Source organism: Wyeomyia smithii, chromosome 3 (assembly GCF_029784165.1).
Source record: "Wyeomyia smithii strain HCP4-BCI-WySm-NY-G18 chromosome 3, ASM2978416v1, whole genome shotgun sequence".
Lineage (NCBI taxonomy): Eukaryota > Metazoa > Arthropoda > Insecta > Diptera > Culicidae > Wyeomyia > Wyeomyia smithii.
This window is the reverse complement of record NC_073696.1, coordinates 205442624-205454184: the sequence shown is the minus strand read 5'-3', so window position 1 is coordinate 205454184 and position 11561 is coordinate 205442624.

Sequence of the window (11561 nt, the reverse complement as noted above, 5' to 3'; positions counted from 1 at the left end):
CAGTCAATGCTAGAATTTTGACAGCACTTTGTTGGCCTCATTTTCCAATGGGCAAATATTTGACCTTTCCGACATAATGTTCAAATTTATTTGACATCATGGTTGTTGTTTGCCCGTGTTTGCCCCATGTAAAAATTAGAGAGTGACAAACGATTATCTTTGACCACAGATAACAGACATCCAAGCTAGAACAAAAAACTCCAGAAATCATGTGTAAGATTTCAAATTCTTACTCGTTTGGAATACTAACGACATCTTCTTGCAACTTGCGACTTTAACCACTTTAGTGATGGCAGCGCTGGTTTACGGTCGAAGCTGCCAGACACATGAAAATTCTTACAGATTATACAGTCGCTGTTTATGCAACGATATAACATAGATTTATGAGGTTTATGTGTTTATTTTTTCAAGCCAACACTAAAACAAACAAATTTATCGCAAATATACAGAGGGATTGAATAAATAAGTCGATAATGTACACATTACGACTGCTCAAAATTTTTACATTTAAAAACGGCAACCATTCTCATTGCGATAATATCGATAAAAGCTGGAAAACTATCGATTTTATCGAATCATTGACCACTAAGTGTTCTTAGCGCCACCATACTGCGTATTGCGACATGCCAAAAACCGTTGCGTCTTTTTACACATGAAGCAAAATTAGCTTGGATATCTGTTATCTGTGCTTTGACCAAATTTTTATCTGTCAAAAATAGGGATACCATCTGGCCAACACGCTCCCTAGAATAAATTCAAAAATGATTAGAAAACAATTCATTTCCATAAAAAGTGGAACAACCCGAAAATTGAGTAACTCTTTTGTTATTCAAAATTGTGTAACCATAGTATGAGCGAATACTGTGTATTTATTATTCAGAATGATGTATACAGTTGAACTCATTTTTTATGTTTAATAAAACTCATTTAGTTCTTAAAAAATATCAGTTTATGTGTACAAAATTATCCATTTATTGAATTTAAAACTACTCAATTTTAAAATTAAAACCTACACAGATTTAGATTTTGAAACTATCAAGTTTTTGAATAGAAAAATATTAATTTTTGAATTTAAAACTAACCATTTTCAGAATTCAAAAGAGCTCAGTTCAAGAATTGAAAACCACTCAGTTTAAAATGCGATATTAGCGTAGAGAGGGAGGTTTGTGCCGGTAACAGTCAAAGCAAAACAAAACTTAGGTTACATTCTATCTGAACGGTGTCTAGTTATATTTTTTTTAAGTATATTTTGCTCTTTATTTGTGATGCATAATCACTTGATATTTTACTCTCCCAAAATTTTCCTGATGACACGAACAACCTGAATACTTTTGGTTTTTTAGAATGAATAATGAAAAATGTTTATATGTGTACCTTAAAGCTTTTTAAAATGTCCGTGACCACCTTCCAGGCGATTTTCTCTTGATTAATTCATTCGCCGTGTTACTTTTCACGAGCGTGAAGTATAGATGACAGTTCTAAAAGGTATGCTATTCACGTCGATGCATTAGTATTAGTGATCGTTATGAACTTTTTCCAATTTTGTATGAAATTTGAAATGATTTTGCATTTAAAACTAAACTTATAAAACATACTTTTCTGAAAAGCTATAGAAATGATGTTGAAACATGTTTTATTTGTGGGGAATACATAAACAGGCTGCGGTTTAGGTAAAATATGCTGTTTTTCATCAATTTGCTGGTAACCTTTTTGCACTTTTCGTTTTTTTCTTGGACTCTAATAGCGCTTCTAAATAGAGTCGCTTATGTTTCATACAGTAACAAAAGTCATGAGCTATGACAATGACTAAGATTATGCTCCAACTATTAGAAATATAGCATTTTTATATATTTTATTACGACATATTTCGAATTCCATACAAAACGCGAAATTTTTCATAACGAGATTTGTTTGTGCACGTGGATAGACAAAAATGTAGCATACCTTGTAGACCTTGTTGTACCCTGTAGACCTAGACCTTGTAGTACCTTGTAGAAAAATGTAGCATACCTTGTAGAACTGTCTATACTTGGATCATCTGGTCCGAGCTAAAAATCAGGACAACTTTAATTTTGGCATAAATTCGATCCAACATAAACAAGTAAACCGGCACTACAAGGCAGGGTTCATGGGTGTCCGCGCCACCACGGATCAGATATTCGCGGTTCGGAAAGACATGCAGAAATGCCGCGAATACAACGTGCCCACATATCATTTGTTTATCGATTTTAAATCGGCGTACGACACGATCGAGACCAGTTATGGCAAATTATGCACGACACGGGATTTCCGGACAAACAAACGCTGTTGTTCAAAACGACGATGAATCGAGTGATGTGTGCAGTTATAGTATCGAGGACACTCTCGAGTCTCTTTGAAACCCGAAGAGGTTCAAGACAAGTTGATGGTCTCTTGTGCCAACTGTTTAACATTGCCTTGGAAGGTGTCATTAGAAGAGCGGGGATTAACACGAGCGGCACGATATTTAAAAAGTCGGTTCAACTGTTTGGTTTCACCGACGATATCGACATTGTGGCTTGAACCTTTGTGAAGATGGCGGATACGTACATCGGACTAAAGGCCAAAGTCAAACGGATTGGACTGGTCATCAATGCATCGAAGACGAAGTACATGATAGGAAGGGGTTCACGAGAAGACAGTGCTAACCTCCCACCTCGAGTTCAAGTTGTTAGCGATGAAATCGAGGCGGCTGATGAGTTCGTGTATCTGGGTTCACTGGTAACTGCCGACAACGATACTAGCAGAGAAATTCAACGGCGCATTGATATGTGAAAAAAATGTAGGAGGGTGGTATCCAAGACACGACCGCATAGTTGACGTAGGACTGCAATAGTTTTATATTTTTCTTTGAGGCTCTGTTTGATTTGAGCTCGTTTTACTTTTGGCACGGTTAGATTTTGGCCTAAAACGAGCGATTATGTGTAATCACATTTCATAGTTTTCTTGATTATTTCAACCAATTTAGGCTCAACATCTTCCAAAAGAAGAGTATTTTGGTTTTTATGTTGCCGAAGCAGATGACCGGAATCGCTAAAACGGTTCCTGGAATATGGAGCCTCTTATTACTAGGGTAGTAAAATCAAGTATCTAGGTCGTCAGCCTTAATTTATAAAGCGACACCTAAAACGACTTGGAACTAAAACTAGTTCATTGGTGGAAATATCTATGAAAAAAAGTCATGAAAAGAGAACCGTTCATTTTTGGCATGGTTCAATCTTGGCAACAGAAAAATTCTGCCGTGTCGTGTTTGGCAAAATCAAACGGGGTATGTGTTTTGATTATTTATTTACAGTACTCTATTTTTGAAGAAAAAATATTCTCTTTAACATTGATGAATGCCATTCATTCTAATACAGTCAATTTTCTTCAATACGCGAAAAGTCAAGCTTCTATACAGACCTGAATTGAGTACGATACAGTAGAAATTAAACAATATTGATATGTCTTGTGAACGATGGCTCACTTTCCGAGCACCAAGCGGCAAAGATGTCACATAATAAAATCTTCCTGCAGTTACAAGTTCATGGAAAAAATTACGATAAAGAATTACAGTTTTCAAATAAAAATGTATATTCATAGAAAATTTAAAATGAACATGAGAAAAACACCGTGTAGAGTTCAAAAATAAACAACGCATTTTATCTGTACAATGAACCTAATTTATATACCCTGCTACCTGCCTCTACCGACATGTACAGAATTTTGTTGTCCCCGGTGGCGCAGCGTATTTTGCGGCACCCGAATGATCATATTGAATTCTGATATTTGCTACTATACGAAACAAAAAATCAATTCCAACAAACAAATCAAATTCGATTCGATCAATTCGATCGTGTTCCAGTTCGCAAAACGATACCTACGCGTTAACCCAACACGCCTTACTGTGCGTCGACGGCGGCAATGTAGTCTTCACTTGGCTTGGCTGCACACAAATGAATTTCGAGCTCTACTGCACTGATAGACGACGAGTGACCAGCGCTCTATTCATACATTACTCGGTGCAGTACTATTGCCTGTGCCAGCATGTTTTACTCCAAGAACGTAGGCTCATGGAAGCGAACATTAGTTGACCTATTGGGACGGGGAGATTCTACAAATTTTTGTTTTGCCACTGCTATACAGGATATCATAGCAGGCAGTTGGTGTCTGAGCATGAGCATGATTGACCGCCCGCGGCTGCTACTCCGTTATTGCCAGATCAGCTGTAATTACACAGAGAACCAATGGATGATGCTTGGGATTAACATTCATCCTCAATGTGTAAAAACTGGTGACCTTAATCTTTATATTAGGCAATACCAGCGCCGGCCGCATCCGAATGCAGGTCAAAGAAGGAGTGTGTATAGGAATATGTTGACATGATACTCGCTTTATTGGAAGCCGAGAACACCTCTGCACTGCCACGAGAAATCACTGGATTGTTGGAGAGAAGGGTAAGGTTTACAGCAGGTTTCGTTTTGGTAAACGATGCGCTGATTTCTAGTACCGGGTTCATAATAACAAATATCGCGCGTACGAGTTCATTATATCTTTTACGGAAATCATAACGCGATCCGAACTCATTCCGGTTGATGATGTAACACCGCAAAAATAAAGCGCACGCGAGGATACCGGACCTATGACTCAATCAAGACAGATTCAAATATTCGAACATCTGTTTATGAAGTCATTATGCAACTACCGAAACGTATCTCTCATTGATTTATCTCAGCTGACTACACAATGCTACGAAAGCTACGAGAGTTGAGCCTACGTTAACGGCTCGCTACTCCTATCACTTCTTCGTGAAGTGACCCTCTTTATACCGAAAATTATAACACGGTTATAACCAATCTGTAGAAAATACGACCTCATGAAATGTATCGACGCGAAGTCTCTAGATATTCGGTGACCCGGACATCTGGCTTTGAGCTTAACAGGTCGACTAACGACGTTTCTTGTAAATTGTTCGTCTATTCTTGAAAAGCGATTTCCTGATTTGAAACCGATTCAAAGCAGAAATAAACGATAGAGTGTTATTAGAGCCACGCACAGGTGCGTGTGGTATATTACACTACATTTCGAAAACATTTATATGAGCAGAACTCTCCCGGGCCGGAGACGTGTTTACACCGAAGCATTATGCACGACCGCTCAATCCACGCCTACCGACGGAGACGCTCGGGAGTACGATATTTCACGCCGATTCTCTATTAGCTGTTGATGCGAGTGTTGCCTATCAAATAGAAAAATTGGCAAAGTTTCATGCATCCAAAGCCCCAATAGTTTAATAAATGCAGATATGCAAATTAACCAAAATATATATCTTAAGTTTGTCGACAAAATGCCAAGCTAGTCATAATTAGGACATAGTATACAAAAACCTCTGCTCAAAAGCTAGAAAAATCGAAAAAATTGAATCATAAGATTTCAGACAAAACTGGCGAATCTTCGTGCATACAAAGCCGTAAAATTTCAAAAAAAAACATATATTTTCACCAAATTGCCTCAAATTTATGCACAGAATGCCAGACTAGCCACAATCAGGATATAATTGTCGTGAGCTCGTGTCACCCTGAAATAAGAATTGGTCATAATCAATAATCGATCAAAAGCTAGACAAATCGAAAAAAATAGAAACCGGTTAGTAGAAAACCTTATGTATCTACTGGAAATTTTTTCTTATTACGCCAATACTCTATGGATGAGATTGCGAACAGCCTTTGTAATTATACTACATGTAAAGCCATATCGCGTTCTACGCATTCAAAATCATAAGAACATGAAAATGCAGAAATACAAACTAACCAAAAGTCTAAGGCCTCTGCCAGGCCAAACGCGAGAAGCAGCGCTTTACTTACGGCTATACACTAACCCACGGCCCGGCGAACCGGCCCGCGCCGCCCCCCGCACCCAGCCTGGCAGAGGCCTAGCACGTATTGACAAAGTATCAAACCAATCATGGTGCCACTGTTGCAAAATTATATCACGTTATCCGAACACCTATCAAAACGCCAATCACGATGACGAACAGTCTGCACATATACACATCACCAGCAGAAAAACAGTATATAGATCTTAACCCTTCCCACCAGTCCCTAGAAAAACCTGCCAATCTCCAGTTCTATTTTTCTACATAACCAAAATAAAAATAAAATTTCCAAAAGAATCCCAGCGATGCGAACTGCATAAACACGCTCAATGTCAACGAGCTGCGTGCCGAAGGCACAGAAACACACATTCAATATTCCTTTCTTCATTCACCACCACTCCACTGGCAGACAGCCCCATCAGCGTCAACACACATACCACCGCCGAGCAATCGAACGACAAAACGGCAACAGTTCGCACTACACACGCAAACAAATTAATCTTGTCTCACTCAACCGGTACACAACTAATGCACACAAACGCATTAAAAACTGCGTTCTTTCTAGTCAGCCTATACACCAGAGAGACGCCGAGACACACAACGCCGTTATCCGTTTCGATGAGACAGTCGCCACAACGGCGAGCGCCCCGACGCCCCTCCGGTGCACAGACTGACCAGCTCTTTCCTATTCAATACAATGATGATATCAATTATTTATTTGTTTAACCTGGTACTTATCTGAATGACCGTATAAAATCCAAGTAATCCTGATGGTTGTCCCTGATCGCAGTATTGTAACACTGAGATGCTGGTGTATTCACATCTACTCCTTTACTCTTTTGCACACCTGCTCCTACCACTTCAATTAAACAAATACACCTACAGAGGATAAAAAAAACAAAAAAACTGGCAAATTTTCATGCATTCATAGCTCGAAAATTTATAAATATGGCAATATGCATATCGAACATGCCAAGGTTTTAAGTTGGTCTACAGAATGCCAAAACAATCGCAATCAAAATAATTTAAAATTTTCTATGTGTTTCAAAATTTGTTCAAAAGCCAGAAAAGTCATAAGACAATGGCATAAAACTGAGCAGAAGCTAATTAACAACGGAGGCAGGATGTATAAAGTACCTCTATCGACGGCAGTTCACTGCGCACACCGCACACAACTTGATGCAACGTAGAAAAATTAAACATTTAACACAACTAATAAACGAGATCATCCTCCTGCCCGTGCCCATAACACACACTGCAAGCGATCACGCACGTGAGAGAACTACAGAATCGACATGTTCGAAGCTGCAGAAAGAATAAAACTATCTCTTGCTAGGCTGCTGCCGTCCGAATCGAATGGAAAAAGATTGTGTGCGTTAACATACGATTGCAAAGAGAAAGAGAAACGAAAACAGAAGAAATCACAAACTCGCGACAATCCTACAGTCTGAGCCCCTCAAGTCTCAGCACGCACACTTTCCATTCTGCCATTCAAATTGAATGAGAGAAAACAAAACAACAATCGCACACAAATCTAAATTGATTAAGTAGATACTGAGTTTGAAAACGAATCTCTCATGGATAGCTCCGCCGCCTTTCCGCGTTTGGTGCGTGCGATCACAAAACAAATAAAATACCTCGAAAAAGAAAAACCAAAGGTTACTTATCTTGCTCAGAAGGTTTTCAGTCATCCTCTAGTACATTTTCGAACAACTGAATCATCTTGATGTTCATGTAATCACTATTTCTCTGCCTTTACACCCACACTACAGCAACCATAATAGCATTGCTGCTTGCTTGTATATTCTTCGCGGTTTTCATTTTTTACACTTTAACTTCTTCACCAACTTGACCAAAAAAGCATATCTGCTCGATTTATGTTGCACCAACGCACGATGTCCCTTCACAGAACCACTTTCATCATTGCACAAATACTACTGAAGCTACTGAATAATACTTCCATTGTATGCTGGGGCTGGGGCTGCGCGTAATGGCTACCACTTCCAATTATATTGCAATTTTCAATCAACTTTTCACTTTATTTCTTCAACTATTTTCACTACACCTTAATTTTAAATACTACCGTACATTGTGAAGTAGCACTTGCAGCCCTTTTAGCACCCAATCTCATCAATTGACACAATTAAAACACTGATTAAACAACCGCGATTGGAAAGACCGACTTTACTTGGCCGTGTTGCCATAAGACTCCATCATAGCAGGCAGTTGGTGTCTACTCATGAAGTCTGTGCCAGGCGTGCTCGCATGTGATTGGCACATTGTTCGTGAGAATACTTTGGTCTCCGGAGGACGCTCCAATCGAGTATAATTCGTCGCCGCACCAAGTTAGCCATCTACAAGACGCTGATCACACCGGTATTCCTCTACGGGTGTGAGACAAGGACTATGCTTGTGGAGGACCAACGCGCCTTTGCGGTTTTCGAGCGGAAAGTGTTGCGTACCATCTTCGGTGGACTGCAGATGGAAAACGGAGTGCGAAGAAGGCGAATGAACCACGAACTGCAGGAGCCGCTTGGGGAGCCATCTATCGTCCACACCACTAAAATTGGCAGGTTGCGGTGGGCTGGGCATGTTGTAGGGATGTCGGCAACAGCCCGGTCGGACAAAGATGGTCCTTGAAACCAATCCGTCAGAGCCTAGACGGAGAGGTGCACAGCGGGCAAGGTGGATCGATCAGGTGGAAGACGACCTGCGGACTCTACACAGACTACAGAGCTGGCGAACTGCAGCCATGGATCGAGTGGAATGGAGACGACTCTTACGTACAGCAAAGACCACACCACGGCTTGGGACTGTTTAGTAAGGTAAACTAGCAAACCAAGAAAAAATCGTTTCAATATAATTTCGCACTATTGCTTCTTATGAGATGGTACAATAAATTTGGATGCTTTCACAAAGTTTTCCAATGAAAAGATGTCAAATTCATCTATTATTACAAAACTATACATTGTTAGTTACCATTTTTGTTTTCGTACAAATGCAAATAGATTCAACCGTGCACAATAATCGATCTCAGTGAACTTGTATCCCGGAATCGGAAAAAGATCAATTTCCGAAAAAAATCTGCGTATTGTCAAGCTACAACATTGAATATTTTAGGAAAATCAGGACAAATGCTAGAATATGAAAAATAAATCATGACGCCCAAATAGGATTTCCAAATCAGGACATGTCCTGCTAAATCAGGACGGATGGTATCCCTAGTCAACAAGTGACAAATATTTGACGCTTGGTCAAGTGTATTAGAGCCAGCTAGCTGGCATCTCTATCTTATTTGCAGGGCCGAATTTAGACGGTGGGGGGCCCGGGGCAAATTTGTTTGTGAGGCCCTCTTTTCTTAAAACATTTAGAGGAAACGTTCTGAAAGGTGACGAGCAAAAAAAAAGGTCGCCCAGGATTAGGGGGGCCCCTTGAATCGGGAGGCCCGGGGTATTTGCCCTCTAAGCCCCCCCCCCCCCCAAATTCGGGCCCGCTTATTTGCTTTGCTTCATCGCAGCGGATCCGCGATTTGCGGGCCCCAATGACAGATGCTACACACCAAATTTTCATTTATGGAAACCAGCAAAATTTTGCAGATTTTTGGTGCGCTGTGTTTCCAGCAATCTGTTCAGCAAAATGAAATTTGCTGCATGTTCGTTTGCTGCATGTTCAGTAAAACAAAATACAACTTGCTGGTTGTCAGCAATGACAATTTGCTGTACATTTAGCAAAGCATAAATCAATTTGCTGGTTAACCAGTTAGTTCAAGAAAACTATGTTTCCCTCAGGCACCAGCTTCCATCCGCCCATCGGATCATAGCCAAATTACTGTTGAACTAGAGGTGTATGATTATCATTTCAACTTTTAGGTTCATCTAGCCCAACAGTGACTTAGCTATGGTCCCATATCCGCTATCAGGAGCTTAGCGATGATCCCGTACCAGCTGCACAGCGATTTGGCGCTTTTTACTAATGACAGCTTGACGTAAAATTTTGACGTAGAATACGTCTTACGGCAACATATACAGGGACCCAACTTCAATACAGGGATCCAATTTCAAAACCGGAAACATCGAGAGCGTTACGAAAATTGTCCTATTTCAAACATTTTAAACTCAGTCAGTTTCCAACCGATTTCTGTCATTTTTGCAACAATCGATTGGAAAATCATTCAAGCACCCGTCCAAATGCAGAAAATTGTAATCTGATTGTTCGAACTATTGTACTATTGAAAATTGTTGAACATTATCAAAACGCAAACATCGCCTTTTGATTGGTCGCTTGCTGCCTTTCCCTAAATAGGACGACAGAATGGAGTATCTAGTTAGCCGGGAATACACTCTTTGGGCTATATAAGAGACTGTTTCTCCTCAAGTAAATCAGTTTAGTAGCAGCAGGCAGCAGCAGCGGACATCAACACCGATGGCAGTAGGCGAGGGCAGTGTGGATCAGCAGCGGGCAACAGCGGCGGTGGTAGTAGTTAGCTGCAGTTCCTAGCTTTTTTTAGTTCGGCTCCCCTTCGATCTGAGCTGGACCCTACTAGCGGTAATCCAATTCAGATATCGTTGGGTTAATACAACTCGAAACTGAAAGAGACTCGGATCGCCAGGTGGTTTGAGAAGCCACCATAATCCAGCGTATGTATATATAGGATGTGTGCACATAACGTGTGTGAATATCTATGGATAGCGTGCGTGGCTGGCTATATAACGTGCGTGGCTTACTATATATCGTGTGTGGCTTACTATATATCGTGTGAGGTTTGCTACATAGCGTGTGTGGCTTGCGTGCATGGCTTGCTATATAGCTTGTAGCTAGCGTGCGTGGCTTGCTATATAGCGTGCGGGGCTTGTTATATAGCGTGTGTAGCTAGCTGTTTATCGTGTGTGTATTTTTATAGCGTGTATGCATGTCTGTAACGCATGTGTGCATGTTTATAGCGTGTGTGGCTAGCTATATAGCGTGAGTGGTTTGCGATATAGCATGTACATGTTTAGCGTGTCTGTGCATGTCTATAGCGTGTGTGGCTAGCAGTATACTTACTTACTTACTTTACTTTTTTGGCTAACGGACCGTTCACCGGTCTAGGGCCGAACGAATTAGAGATGTCCAGCTTCTTCTGTCTTGGGCAGCCGTTCTCCAGTCTCCCCGTACACCAGCAGATCGTGCATCTTCTTCCACCGCGCACATCCACCGCGTGCGAGGCCTACCACGGAGTCGACGGCCTCTTCCTGGTTCTCTACTGAAGATAGTTTTGGCGGCTCTCTCGTCAGGCATCCTGGCTACGTGTCCAGCCCACTGAAGCCTGCCCCGCTGTATTACCTTCACTATATCAGCATGTTTGTATACCTGGTACAACTCGTGATTCATGCGTCTGCGCCACACTCCACCTTCCAATTTACCGCCAAGTATCGATCGCAGAACTCTACGCTCAAAAGCTCCGAGCACTCGTCGATCAGCTTCCTTCAGCGTCCATGCTTCATGTCCGTAAAGGGCCACCGGGAGTATCAGCGTCCTATACAGCACTACTTTTGGGCGAGTTTGCAAACTACGGGACCTTAGCTGGTTACGCAGTCCGTAGAAAGCCCTGTTCGCAGCAGCAACTCGTCGTTTCACTTCACGGCTCGTATCATTGCCACATGTCACAAGCGTACCAAGATAACCGAAATCGTCAACCACTTCAAATCGT